The sequence below is a fragment of the Amblyomma maculatum genome, chromosome 10 (assembly GCF_055883805.1).
Source record: "Amblyomma maculatum isolate TAMU_Amacu chromosome 10, ASM5588380v1, whole genome shotgun sequence".
Classification (NCBI taxonomy): Eukaryota; Metazoa; Arthropoda; class Arachnida; order Ixodida; family Ixodidae; genus Amblyomma; species Amblyomma maculatum.
Genome location: NC_139353.1, coordinates 35,110,169 through 35,125,160, shown reverse-complemented (window position 1 = coordinate 35,125,160; position 14,992 = coordinate 35,110,169). Strand labels below are relative to the sequence as shown.

The 14,992-nt window shown below is 46.5% G+C and overlaps 1 protein-coding gene across 2 annotated transcripts in view; it reads left to right on the top strand.

The window, feature by feature from the left end:
- LOC146176135 (uncharacterized) overlaps positions 1-14,992 on the top strand; it is a 350,013-nt gene that overhangs the window by 126,239 nt on the left and 208,782 nt on the right. The window lies entirely within an intron of this gene.

Below are 14,992 nucleotides of genomic sequence, written 5' to 3'. Positions count from 1 at the left end.
TTAGACGACCCCCGTAGACGACCCCAAGCTGGCAGGAGCTGCCAACTTGGGTCTCTCGTTTCACATGGGACGGTTATGTCAGAATCAGCCTGCCAGAACCCTGGTATTCACGTTACTCCCAGAGCCCAATAAGGCACGTTCATACGGCTTGGTTAAGGAGGGGCTTTATATGTGAGCTGGCAGGAGCTGCCAACTTGGGTCTCTTGTTTCTCATGGGACGGTTATGTCAGAATCAGCCTGCCAGGACCTTGGCATTTCGTTACCCCTCTAGGCCATGGACTAAGACACATTCATACGGCTTGGTTAAAGCGGGGCTTAATGTGTGGGCTAGAGAAGAAGAGGAAGAAGGAGAAGAAAAAGAAAACGAAAAAGAAAGAGAAAAAGGGAAAGAAAAAAGAAAAATAAAAAGGAAAAGGAAGAAGAAGCAGCTGTAATGCAAGAAAACCGGCGCCGCCTTTGGCCTCGCTAACACGCATAGCGGTCCAGCGCAGAGGCAAAGGCAGATGATTAAGCGTAGAGGATGGAATGCAAAGCTTAAAGAAACGAGCATAAAACGATGACGGGGAGGAGTTCGCTTTTCAAGATGGCGACGCTACCGACTACAAAACGTGCGACGCCTAGTGGTTTAGCCCTGAACTAGGTACTTCTAGCTCGCCCGTTTTTAATACCTTTCGGCTTCCTTCCTCGAGGCTAAGATGTCTGAAGAAGCCGGTAACTCCTCTGAGCAGTTTCCCAACTTCGCTCCTTATGCCTGAGCTGAATGGCTCTTGGAGGGCTGATTAATAAAGAGAGACAGAAAAAAAAAAAAAAACGAATCGTAAAAACGAGAGTCCCTCTCTCCTCCCCTCTGTTTCTTCCGCCATTCGCTCTGAAGGCACGGCTCCGCTAATAACAAACGTTGACGCGATGCCTATTATGTTCGCCCACGCCGCCATGGCGCCGCTTGAGTCTGCGAGTTTTGCTTTCCAGTCACGTTCGGGATGCGCTCCGTGCCGGTCTCTTTGACTCCCTTTTTAACGTTTATTGAAATCACAAACTCCGGTGCGTGGTTCTTTTCTGTTGCTGTTGCTATAATAGCACGGCGACTCCGGCTTCTGCTATGCATCTACGTTGTACGGAATCTCCGCGGAGCTTTATGTGCATAAGTATATGTTATGTGTATAAGTGTTATGTGTATAAGTGTATGTTATGTGTATAAGTGCACAACAGTGCCGGCTCGCTGGCGTCATTCGGAATTCATCGCCGGCGCCGTGGCACTCGACAGCAGCGCTGCGGGGGATGGAAGGCGTGCGCACGCTGACGCTGCCGTCACGGTTGCGCAGGCCGTGCTCCTGTCGTGTAGCCCTTATTAATCAATTAATTATCCGCTCATAGTTCATAGTACACTTATCACAGAATCAAATAACAGGTCGATCATCCGTTCCTTCGAGCAGTAATCGATCACGACAGGTCACCAATCATTTATTCGGGCTGTTCAGGCCCCCTTTTTTTTTTTTTAATGCATATTCATCCGTAGGAACGTAACTGTGCGAGCGATACAAATATATAGTGGGTGGCTTGGTAGCGGACAGGACAATTAGCCGAATTATCATTTCTAGATGTTGTTAATACTTGGCTGACCCTTGCAGGAATGGGAGTGTAGCCACCGAGACCGCAAACACTATAGCGCGCAAAGAAAATGGCACCGAGATAAAATGAAAGCAGCACAGAATGTCAAACAAATAGTGAGTAATCATCAGGCTCATTTCGGGTTATATATATATAAAAAAAAAATGGTCGGCTGTTAATAACTGACAAATAGCATAGAACTGAAGGCAAAACTGTATAGAACGCACCTGAAGCATAACGTAAATATATAACCCCGTTGCAGAAACTATTTTGCTGGTGTCAGTATACCCCGAAACAACAAAGCATCCCTGAGGGAGCGGATCCGAGGAAAAAACGTCCCCAAACGAAGAATTGGCCATAAGAATGAATTCTTCCGGAATTGACTATTAAATATATTGCAATTTTTACTAGATTGTTCCTTTCAGAATAGATGTAACCATTGTTTTGGATTTGGGTCATCTGGGTGCCAGTGATATTTAAAGACACTATTAAACGCATGGCGAAAACGCGCATGAGAAAGCCCACCGAGATCCGCTTATGCTTATATCGTGCTATTAATTAGGGCAGGTCTAATCGGCTGGTAATGTTACTCATTAAAGAAGGTACAATCGGCTGGACGCACTAAATGTATTAAAAAAAACCGCCCATAACAGAAGACTGCACTGGAGCACCTTCGCAGGTATCCGGTGTCGAAAGAGCCGTGGTCAAGCCGAAGCACCGTTCCAGCTCCCGGTCCAGCGGAACCGATGGTCCCCTCATCTTTTTTTATGCTGCCATTATTATCATCTCTCCCTCGCTCTATCTCTCCTTTGCTAGGAACGCTCCGCATCTTTTCAGTGTTTGGCCACTGATAAAAGGACCGATAGAAGCGCTGTCGCATACAATATTGTCGTTCGCCACGGGGAAACGCAGTCAGCGGATGGGAAGCAAAAAAACAGCTGGAAACAAATGTGCAAATAAAGTTAAAGCTACAACAATAAAAGAAAATGTGAAGTGAAATCGCTAAAAAGTCCCTGACTCTAAACGCAACTCACACTTCCCCGATAAGCCGGGCTCCAGGCGAGGCGAAAGCTTGACGTTACAACGGTGCCTTACAATGCGCCCTTTTTGGGGACATATTTTCCTACTTCGCAAATGGGGACGTTTTTTCCGGGAACGATTTTTTCCAGGACCATTTTTTCCGGGGACATTTTTTACCGGAACCCACAGGAAGGTTATTCCTGCCGTTTGTGCCAAAGGGCAGTAAAAATATCTTCCTACTGCGATGGTCTCCTCTCGGTAAAAGTGACTCCACAGGATAGAGGAACCAAGCGTCTAGTGAAGCTCATATATTCCGTTCGCCTTTCTTGCAAACGTAAAACTATTGTGCAGATGTTTGTTCCTAATAGGTTCAGCAGTGAACCACATGATTCTACAGTGTTTTCGTTAGCGGGTTGTACTGTCCTGCCAGTGGGTGCAGAAGAACCCGTTTCGCTGTTTCACTTAGCTGGAGGGTTGTGCAAGAATGCGTCGCCAGTAAGGGCCACAGTATGGCGCTACAGTCGCGCAGCCAATCAGTAGAAGGAGAGATTGGATTAATGACAAATGTGCGTCTCATTGCACCTGGGCGTCTCATTACAGAATCGCGAAGCCCGTGAAACACCGCATTTGCATAATATTAGAATTTTAGCAAAAGTTCTCTGCATTTTTGTTTCCCTTTAACCAACCTTGTCGCGCCGGGATTTCTTGCTTGGTTCGAGAAATATGGTGGCGCATACTCTAGCAACGGTGGCAGAGCACGTTTTGCTTTCTCGTGTTTGAAGAGGACGTGCTACACTCGGTTAAGTCTGGTGTCCTTGAGTGTATGCGCAAGATAACCTCACCCAACTACACGCGCGAGAAACGCTATAAGGGCGGTGAAAAAGAATGCAACTCGGCAAGTTGCGTCGCTTTTTTTGGGATTCTTTTCACGCGTGCAGCGCTTGTTTTTTTCTTTTGGTAGACGAGTTGCTGACTCTCTAGAGCTGTGCACCGGAACGGAGTTTCCGTGTTCTTCCTGTTTGGCGAGGCTTTTTTTTTTTTTCTTATTAACAGCGTGCGCGTTTAATGCGTCGGACGAAAAAAATAAAGGAAAAGAAAAGGAATGAGAAAAACAGAAGTTATTGTTGGGCGCGGCTGCGTTTCGCACCTGGCAGCGTCTGCTGAATAACAACAAAAAAGCGAGCTTTGTACGCACCGAATATTATTTCGGAGAAACGCGTATGCGGCGCAGAACGACGTATACCTTTACCCGAGCCAGCGGGCCGGAATAAGCCGAATAGCTTGAAACTATACGGCGTGTATTGCTGGTCTGGCATTTATTTTTTGTTGTTGTTGTTATTCCTCGTAAGAGGTGTATGCATCTTAACTGGATTCGGGTGCTATTTATACCTGTATTTAGGTGTTCAGGGAAATTGCATACCTCATATCTGGCTGCGCTCTCCTCTCACTGAACGCACGAAAACTCGGCTAGCCCTTTAGTGAAGTAAAAAAAAAAGAAGAAAGAAAAGTCAGTTATGAAACTTTAACGCCCAGAAACAGAGAGAATCTCTTTTTCTCTTTTCCTGTCGCGAGTACGTGTCGGAGCTTTATGCAAGCTGTGCATAATATATGAATCCGGCGTCGCGCGCTAGTAACAGCTGCACATTAACATTATAAACACCGAAACGAAAATCGTTTTTTCTCGAGCGAAAAGGAATAAACTTGCGCAAAAAGTTGAGGAAGAAAGAGACGTGATGACAGGACAGAGCGCGAACGTCTCTTTCTTCAACCTTTCGCGCAAGTTTATTCTCCTTTTCGCTAATATATGAACCATGTATTCGCCCAGAAGGAAGTACTTATTGAACTGATTTCTTGAGCCAGAACAGCGATTGCAACGTCGCACGGTAAAATTGATCTTGGAAAGTGCGCACCCAACGCTTCGACCTTTTTGTCATTTCTTGGAAACGCAGTACTGAGATTAACGAAGGGAGAAAAATCGCCTCTTCTCTCGAAACGCCGTCTTGTTTTGTTTCGTGAATCGGCGTCGCATTGCTTAACTTCAGCGCTGTGTTCCTCCGCTCATCGTACTGCTAAAAATCTCAAATTTTCGCCTGCGTGCACGAAAGTAGAGCACGCTGTTTCCGAAATGCCACTCACGCGATATTGATTTGTTCATTGTAACTTAATTCTCTCGTGTGTCCCGAGGAAATTGTTAGCGACAGTTTGATCTGGTATATATGGTCGAGAATTCGAGGTCAGAGCACCGGTTAGTTCATTGTATACTTGATCTAGTTCGTGTTGCTAATCAAATCGTCAAGTTGAAGCCGCTACCGAATGCCGCTGCTGTCGTGTTCCTCTATCTGTATGGTAATGAGCTATGTCTGCGGTGCAATATTATCTCGCCGTCAGTGGCCGGTTTCGAAACTATATACCGCTGTATACGCTGCGTTTTGGTCGATCATTCGCACAGCCCGTGTATAAAGTGTCGCCGCTCGCTTAGTGGGGCGGCACTGATCGCTGTCTCGTTTGCCAGATTGACCCCCGAAGTTAGCGCAGCATTTTCGGAGTAAGTAGAACGGCCGGCAGTTTCGCAGAGGCGGACGACGAGTCACGTTGACGAGCACGCGTGGTTGTGCTTTCGTGACCGTCGTTAGTGTTTTGGCTGCGCACACAGCAATCTCCGCACGTCAGCTCGCGAGGAGATCGACTCGGAGATGACACATCCGGGCGGTTTGCTAATTGGTTGCGATGCCTGTGCAACGATTGATAGTGGTGGTCCTGCCCTGTTATAAATTCGCATTTGTGCGGAGAAGTTAATTCGAAGTAATGGTCCTGCGCGTTACAGGTACTGCTGTGGGGAAGGGCCGTGCCGCTAGGCGGCACCAAACGATCAGTAGGGATCCTATTGGTGACCCTGGATAGCATAGATCCACATTTGGGAAGCAGTTAAGAAAGCTGACAGTGCTGCAGATCCGCATTTTCGAAGAAGTTGGCAGTGATGTTCCAACTGGTGGCCCTGCTTTAGATCCACTTTGGGATGTGATCTACAATGATGGACTTGCTGTAGATGCGCGTTTTGGAATTCATACTCTATACATAAGTGGTCGTAAAGGCTGCTCCATATATTGCAGCGCGCGTCCTATAGGCATTTGTGGGTGGCTCTATCGTGACAAAGCTACGGTTCCGAGGAGATTGCTAGTACTGTTCACACTGTGGAGGTGCATTTGCAAGACGACCGACATTGGTGGGTCGTCCCGCCGCCGTGGTGCAGTGTTTAGGGCGCTCGACTACTGATCTGGGGCAGCCGGCGTCAAACCAGGCTGTATGCGGCAATGTTTCGATTGAGGCGAAACTCAATTGCACCCATGTACTGTGCCATTTCAGTGCACGTTAAATATCCCCAGGTGTACGAAACTAACCGGAACCCTCCACTACAACGTCTCTCCCATCACCCAGCTGAGCTGCTTTGGGAGGTTAAACCCAATAAAACTAAACCCATGACGTCAATGTTTCATTCCATGGCGCATTGTCACTCTTGCGCCTCTCAATTAACCCTGTTTTTACATCCTTTTGACATTTGTGCTGTACGTCATGGAATTCATTGTCTATTGGTTTTTAGCGATTATGCATCTTTTGATGTTCTGGAAAAAAAACGTGTGATTACCGGTCAATGTTTCATTCCATGGCGCATTGTCACTCTTGCGCCTCTCAATTAACCCTGTTTTTACATCCTTTTGACATTTGTGCTGTACGTCATGGAATTCATTGTCTATTGGTTTTTAGCGATTATGCATCTTTTGATGTTCTGGAAAAAAAACGTGTGATTACCGGTTCGATAGCGCGTCCTCACTGTCACTTTGATTATCCCCCTGATGGCTTTTTAGCTGGCGTGTGTATATAAGTGCAGGTTTCAGTTTTCTTGAAATAACGTTGAAAGGTCAGCACTCTTTCCTATATCCTTCTCTTTTCCTGAATGTGTGCGCGCCACTGATACAAATGGATCGCAGCCAAATAGCCCTGCAGTTCGTGTTATTCGACGTCTATTGTTTTGCGAGCAAAGGGCGCCTCTTTCTGTAATAGTTTCTTTTTTTTTTGTGTGTGTGTAGTAAGTAGTGCATTTACTGCACTACTTGACTCCTTTTTATAGCGGCAGACAAGTAATTCCGTTGTAGGCGTGATGTAAGTGTGCAAACAGGAAGTCATCGCAAATAGATAACGGAAAGCTTATCTTTCGGAGAGTATAATGGAAAGTTACATGTTTTTCAGCGACAAATATGGCAGAGTTACCATTCCAATTAATAACAAATAAGCGGCCTTTTATTTGGTCTCGCCGCTGTACGCATGCGCTGGAGGAGGCGCGTTTGTTAAGGCTGTGAATATATATCTGACCTTGCTGACCTGAGAGCTGCGTCCCTTGCTGTGGGCGCTTCGAAGGCGAGCCGGTATATACAGGGTTACCGAAAAGTACTGCAACGCGCTTTGAATGCTATTTCATTTAATTTTGTTCGAATTTTTGATCTACGATATTGTTACATTCATCGTCATTCATCTTTTTTTTTTTATACATCTAGTATTATAAGACGAAAGCCTTTAATGGCTGATACTATCGGCGTTCGTTCGGTCACACTATAGCTGTCAATAAAATGGCGTCATCACACGAAACCGAAACTGACGTCATCAGAAAAATAAAAATCCGGTTTCCACCGGAAATCGAACCTCCATCCCTCGGATCTCCAGCCGAGGGCTTTAACCAGCTACGCCAAGCCAGGAGTCGTGAAATGCAGATCATAATTCTCCTTTTCGATGTCGTGAGGATGATAGTTAAAAATAAATAAATAAATAAATAAATAAATAAATAAATAAATAAATAAATAAATAAATAAATAAATTCTGTCTCCACCGCGAATTAAACCTCCATCCCTCGGATCACCAGTCGAGCGCTTTAACCAACTGCACCGCACCCGGGACCGTGAAACACACAATTCTACTTGCCTACAGTGAGGACAGTAGTAGCGATGACAATTACGCTACATTTAGGGATAATGGCAATGATGACATTAGCAATTATGATGACGGTGAATTTAGTTGATAATGGTAATGGTAGCAGGGGGCGGCAGAAAGTTAGGTGGGCGGATGAGGTTAAGAGGTTCGCAGGGGTCAAGTATATGCAGCTAGCACAGAACCGGGTTAAGTGGAGAAATATGGGAGAGGCCTTCGCCCTGCAGTGAGTATAGTCAGGCTGATGATGATGACGATAGCAAACGTGATTCTCCGTGTGCACCAGCAACGCTCAGGCTTTAGCATTACTGCAGTGCCGATTCCACAGTGCTTCGGAAAATTTTAATATTTTCTTGGAGAAATGGCCTTTGATCACTACTGTGCACCATTGTTACGCACCACAGGCAGAGAATTTCGGTTCCGGAGACTGCGAAGAGGCTGAAATTGCTCTAAGCGCAATCCCATCGTGTCGTAAACCTGTTCCGGAAGACGGGTGGCACCAAGGGCAGGCATTAGAGTGGACGTTCACGGACATCCACATCCCAGACCTGACATTGGCTGTATGCTCGTCCTGGAGCACGGAGTCAGTGACTCTGTAGCATGTCACTCTACTCTTCAAACAGGACCTCGGATTTCCAAGTGCACAAATTATAAAAAAGATATGTGCGCAGGGGCCAGATGAAGGCCTTCAAACTAGAAGACTGCTACACGATGAAGCAGTTGAGCCGCGATGAATCCCTGAACTGGACTCTGTTCACCGATGAGAAGATTTTCACTTTCAAATTGGCCTGGAATTCGTAAACTCGTCGAGAGTTACTGCCGGGGCGTTCTCTGCCAACTACATCAATTCAAAAAAAAAAAAGAAGAAACAAACGTTTTGCCAAGAGCATCACTGCTTTTAAAGAGATATCAGGCCTGAAGGACACTCAGTTTAATAATTTTTTTTTTTGCAAAAGAAAAAAAAAAAAGAGAGAGAGAGAGAGAGAGAGAGAGAGAGAGCCAGATCAACGCGGACACACTCTACCAGCTGGTCTTGGAGGGCGACGTCATTCTCTGCTGGGCTAAAAAAATGCAGAAAACATGGCGCAGAGAAGATCATAGCGCGGTGTGAGGCGAACCTGATCCACCTTTAGGACGAGAAAAATTTGGCCTTCAAATTCTACCAATCTGAGTTCGGACGACTTCTGAGAGATCGTGGAGAACAGAGCACGCTACAATCCAACAAATCACTGAGTCGTGCACTATATAGAGCCCAGAACGCGCAATCCCCTTGCTGAAGGCATTGAGGGTATTATGAAGAATTTTCAGAAACGTCTTGAAGCCTGTATCGAAGCATAACGCAGACATTTTGAAACCGAAATAGTGCTTTCCGAATTGAATGTCATTTGAAATGGAAATAATCGCGTTCAAGTTCATTTCAACGCTGACAAGCTATTGTTACTATTTCGTGTTACAGTACTTTTCAGCCACCCTGTATACTGTGACGTCATCGTGAACACTGGCGGGCTTTTAGGGTCTGGTTGGTTTGTGGGGTTTAACGTCCCAAAGCGACTCAGGCTATGAGAGACGCCGTAGTGGGTGGAGGACTCCAGAAATTTCGACCACCTGGAGTTCTTTAACGTGCACTGACATCGCACAGCACAGCCGCGGTTTGAAAATGCACAATGTAAGCATGAACGCAAATGTAGGAAATGATGTATAGTTGATAGGGAGTAAATGGTGTCGCTAGTTGGGCGGCCAATTATTGTAAGCGAAAATTCGCCGCTTTATCTTTTGACCTCGTGTCAAGTAGAGAATGCTGCCCATTGTTGGGATTTACTGCTGTTATCTTGTCTGCACAAAATGTGGCGAGATATATATTGCGCAACGACGCTGTTACTCGATGGACGATAAAGTGCGAGACTGGGGCGCAGATAACGCCGGAAACGCGGCGCAGTGCGGAGAACGCAGATATAAGCAGATTACGCGAGCGTTATGCAAGTACTTCCTGGTTTCTTGCGGTCTTAATGTGCTTCTTCCGGTATGAAACTGCATTTCGCCCGTTTGCTTCACTTTTGTACTCTGAAACCGTCTGTACCTTGTAAATTATGTACAAAGCTCCCCCTGTCCTTTCTTCCTTATCGCTCCCCTCTCTACTTCCCCTCGCTATCCTGATGATGAGTATTTGCGCATCGATATCATCGAAGAAGAAGACAGTTGGGCTTTAGTTTGAGTAATTGACGGCAGGTCCCTACACGCGAGCCGCAATCAAGAACTGCTCTGACAGGTTTCTTTCCTTTTTTTTTCTTTCTTTTTTTTTTTTTTGTTCTAGTCGAGTTCGACCAGTAGTGCAGAGTTCCGAGCGTAGACGACATCCAGAAACAGGCGCGCAGGCCGATTAGCATGAAGTGCTGGACATTCGTCCGAAGGGGTGTGGTGGCTTGCTCGATCTGTTCAGTGCGTGGGAACTACATTGACTGGACGGCTGGTTATTTTCTCATATTAAAATCAGAATCAACTTTTACGGTGGCGAGCACGCCTTCGCACACCCAGGAACGAAGCCTGACGGGTTCGTTGCAAACGGCCGGAGTGATATGCTTCCGAGGATGGAACAAAAAAAGAAGCGAAAATGTGCGTTGCTCGAACGTGCCGAGGAGTGGGCGGGAACGAGTACCTTTAATGGAACTCGGTGACGCACAACTTAGAGAAGTCTGTTCACTTCTCGTTCTGGGCAAATCAGCCTGCTTAGGAGCTTGTGTAACGCATTCGTGCACGCGGGGACGGAGAGAAAAAGGTTGCCAGAAGGTGAAAAAAAAAAAAAAAAAAAAAAAAAAAGAAAAAGCTCGTAGCGACGCCCACGTATTGAGGCCTTCAATAGCAGCCTTTCCCTTCGCGAGTGATTACTTCACCGTATTGCATTGGCGTACGTCGGCCAGTCTTTCCTTCTACAGCGAAGTTTTCTCACGCAGATGTGTTCATCGTTGCGCGCGCTAATCGCTTTCGCACCTTTCTTTTTCTAGCTCTCTTTTTAGCGCCAAAAGCGCTGGAGCGTGCGTGCGCGACCTTTGCCCTCTCGTCCCTTTGGTCCCTTGGTGGCAGTGCGTGTCGAACTTCCGGTGTTTTGTGACAAAACGCTTTTTCCCCCTCTAGTTATCTAAAGGAAAGTGTCTCTACTGACTTCTTGAAGACGGTAGCCTTTTGTTGTTTTTTTCTTTTTGTCTCGCCGCTTAAAGTTCTCGGTGATGTCGTGATACATTTCCGTTGGGTCGTATATACGCTCTTCGTGAGTCGCCACAGAGGCGAGAAATTAATGGCCCTCTGGGCGTGTTTGCGGCCGGCTGATAGATAAGGGTTACTGTCTCGACTTTCTCGTGGCCCCAGAGCCTTCAAAGGCAGCCAGTGGTGTTGGGAAATATATGACCTTTACCGTTCGTAACAACCGAGACTGGGACAGACCGTGAGGCAATACAATGCTCGCGCACAGGAAATGATTCCCCGTCACCTGATGTGTCTAGCATGGGTTGGTGGAGCCGATAACCCGTGTCGTTGGATCGCGGCCTCTTTAATAGCTGCGCGATGAGGGGGGTTTCTATTGTCAGGAAAGCCGGTCGCCTGTAGAGGATGATTTCCTGCAGGGAAATTGACCGCTGCATGGATAATGGCTGGTTTATCGCATCGTAGGGTTGCTTGATCTGCAACCTCATCTGGTACATTTCTTTTTTATAGCGGGATGTCGTTAAGAGTGACGTTAAATATAAATCCGGGTAGGTCATTAGAGGGTCTTGACGTCACACGAAATTGAAATTAGTTAGAACATCAGATTATTTATTTATTTATTTAAATACTCTAAAGGCCCTCCGGGAAGGGTATTGCATAGGGAGGGGGGGGGGGGAAGTCACGAAGCGTTTTGATGATACTTTGTTCAAAATCAAAGGTGCAGAAAAGAGAAAAACTGAAAGCACAAACACCGTTTTTTAAAGTACTGTACGACAAGAACACTAGAGCGCAAATAAAAAGCGTAAAAATTAAAACAGCTGAGATTAAGAATACAAAAACAACACAAAAAAAAACCGCTTGCAGCCCAGATTAATAATACAAAAAGATCAGAAAGAAGGTAGTGGTATTCGAGATAAATTCCAGATAAATTGGTTATAAGGTTGCACTTTATTCAGATGCAATTTTAGCGCGGTTCTTTTTACGCAATTTATGACGTCCGAAAGCAACTCAAGCTATACGAGAGACGCTGTAGTGCACGGCTCTTAATTCCGCCCAGCCGGGGTTTTTTCAACGTCCACTGATATCGCACAGCGGGATGGGACCCCTTTGTGTTTCGCCTCCATCCAAACACTAGCCTGACTCGCAACCCAAGGGTTCCGGGTTCGCATCCCACGTCACCCCAGTTTTCATTTCAGTACAGTTCAAGGAAAACGTGTCTTGATGACCGTCAGTACAGTTGGATAAAGTGGCACTCTTCTGTGCCTTGTGGCGAGTGACAAGCAGAAGTAAAGGGTCCGTGTCTGCGAAGTGAGAGGCAGAGAGGATCCTATAGATCGCTGAAGGGACCAATGAATGCTATCGCGTCCTAACATTAAGGCGGAAGCCCATTTTTATTCGTCAGTTATAATCGGTTCTGCTGAATCGCTTTTGCTTCACCTACTCGCAGAACCAAACTTTTCGTTGTCTATAATTGAATAGAGAGATGAGCGACACGCATCTGTGCCCAAAAGGCTAAGCTGGCTGATGGTGCAGCTCCTTTCGAGGAAGAGGAGGAGGAGGACGAAAGCTAAGCTGGCTGATGGTGCAGCTCCCTTCGAGGAAGAGGAGGAGGAGGAATAAGAAGAAGAGGTTTAACGCGACATAATGCGACCGGGCCTAGGCCCTTCAAGAAGAGCCGTATATTTTGTTCTTGCTCCGTTATAGCCAGACACGTGAGCACGTCTTTTTCTTCTTTTCTTTTTTGCCTTGGCGACTGATGACTGACTGCATGGTTTAGGACATGACTTCGTGACTTGTCTCGTGCTTGCCTGCCCCGCCTCAGTGCGCGCGATCTGCACTTTTTTAAAAGCACGCTTCTTAATGAGAACAGTTCGGAACGATGATGCCGGACCAATGTAGATAACTTTGCGCAAAGAATGCTTTTTCCTTGCATTTCAAAAAGGTTTCTGAACGCGTTTCCGAAGAACTGTTCCAGAATGCGGTGCTTGGGCATAACGAAAGTGTCTACAGTGATACAGCAGTGTTATGGTGCATTAAGAATATTATAACCGTATCTCCTCGTCGATGGCCAGCAGATGTTCGCACGGAATAAGGAGTAATTGCTAATCGCTTGTGTCCAGAAAGGAGAGAGAGGTTAGGTTCTATAATGTTGCTGCGCGGTGTCTCGTCGATTTCCGCGATCGTGTATATAGGATATTTGCAAGGCACTCGCTTGCAGAAGCTGCGTCCTTTTTCGGTGGCCCTATCGGTAGCAGTGCCCCTATGACGCGGGGCAGTAGGGCGAGCGCCCCGGTTCCTGCAGCCTACAGTGTGCATCAAATGTTCACGACGCGGTTTGATTTGGTTTATAGGGTTCAATGTCTCAAAGCTGCTCACGCTATGAGATAACGCCGTAGTGGAGGGCTTCGGGAATTTCGACCACGACGCAGTCAGCACCAGGTTTCAGAGTTCGTCCGGAATGTGCGACTACGCCAGGTGGGACATACCTCTCGTTTCCACGTAGGGGTAGTACGCGAAAGCTACCCGGGAAGGTTTTTAATCACTGTTTTACAGAGAGCGGAGCAGCACGACGCGCGGTCGCCGTCATACGCGTTTTATTTTTCCTTGGTTGTCTTGTAACGTATTGTCGTGTTTCTTTATCGCTTTATCGCACATGCCACAACGACAAGGTTACACGCTTCTAGCCGGTACGTCTCTGACATATATTTCTCGCTTATGCCACGCGGGTCATCCTAACCGCCTCGGCCCTTACGTCAATACACCCTGTATCAACACCGGGTAGAGCGTAACTGCAGCTCTTACTTCCCGCGCAGAAGAACTAGGCTAATTATCCCTTTGCGGTTCGTGTCACTGGCAGTAATGGCTGACTTCCCGAGGGAGTAATATGCTTGTGGCAGCGCATTTACTCCCTGACGATCTAACCTTTCAAATACTCCCGAGGAGAGTAACTAGGCTAATTGTCCCTTTGCGGTTCGTGTCACTAGCTGGCAGTAATGGCTGACTTCCCAAGGGAGTAATGTGATTGTGGCAGCGCATTTACTCCCTGACGATCTAACCTTTGAAATACTCCCGAAGAGAGTAACTAGGCTAATTGTCCCTTTGCGGTTCGTGTCACTAGCTGGCAGTAATGGCTGACTTCCCAAGGGAGTAATATGCTTGTGGCAGCGCATTTACTCCCTGACGATCTAACCTTTCAAATACTCCCGAGGAGAGTAACTAGGCTAATTGTCCCTTTGCGGTTCGTGTCACTAGCTGGCAGTAATGGCTGACTTCCCAAGGGAGTAATATGCTTGTGGCAGCGCATTTACTCCCTGACGATCTAACCTTTGAAATACTCCCGAGGAGAGTAACTAGGCTAATTGTCCCTTTGCGGTTCGTGTCACTAGCTGGCAGTAATGGCTGACTTCCCGAGGGAGTAATATGCTTGTGGCAGCGCATTTACTCCCTGACGATCTAACCTTTCAAATACTCCCGAGGAGAGTAACTAGGCTAATTGTCCCTTTGCGGTTCGTGTCACTAGCTGGCAGTAATGGCTGACTTCCCAAGGGAGTAATATGCTTGTGGCAGCGCATTTACTCCCTGACGATCTAACCTTTGAAATACTCCCGAGGAGAGTAACTAGGCTAATTGTCCCTTTGCGGTTCGTGTCACTAGCTGGCAGTAATGGCTGACTTCCCAAGGGAGTAATGTGCTTGAAGCAGCGCATTTACTCCCAGACGATCTAACCTTTGAAATACTCCCGATGAGAGTAACTGGGTTAATTGTCCCTTTTGCGGTTCGTGTATTTGGAAGTAGTGGCTGACTTCCTTAGGGAGTAATACATGTGGCAACGCATTTACTTCCAGGCGACTAACCTTTTATAACGGCGAGGTGTCGGGCTACTGCATTGTACAATGAACCAAACAGTGCGGGGAACATGGACAGACAGTATAACAATGAGGTGTAAAGTTAAACAAGCACCGACTACTAACGAGAAGTTGTTTCAACGGGAAGAGGTGTAGCTTTGCAGTAGTTCAATTTGCATTTTTTAATATTTGAGTTGATAGTTGTTGCGTGTTGTCTCTTTATCGCTGTTTATGCAAGTTCCATGCTCCACGGAGTGTTTAGTTCATCAGACTAACCCTTGTGCCACTTTTATAGTTTTCTACAGCTTCGAGTCGGTGCAGCAAGTTGAAAGTTAACTATTTCTATG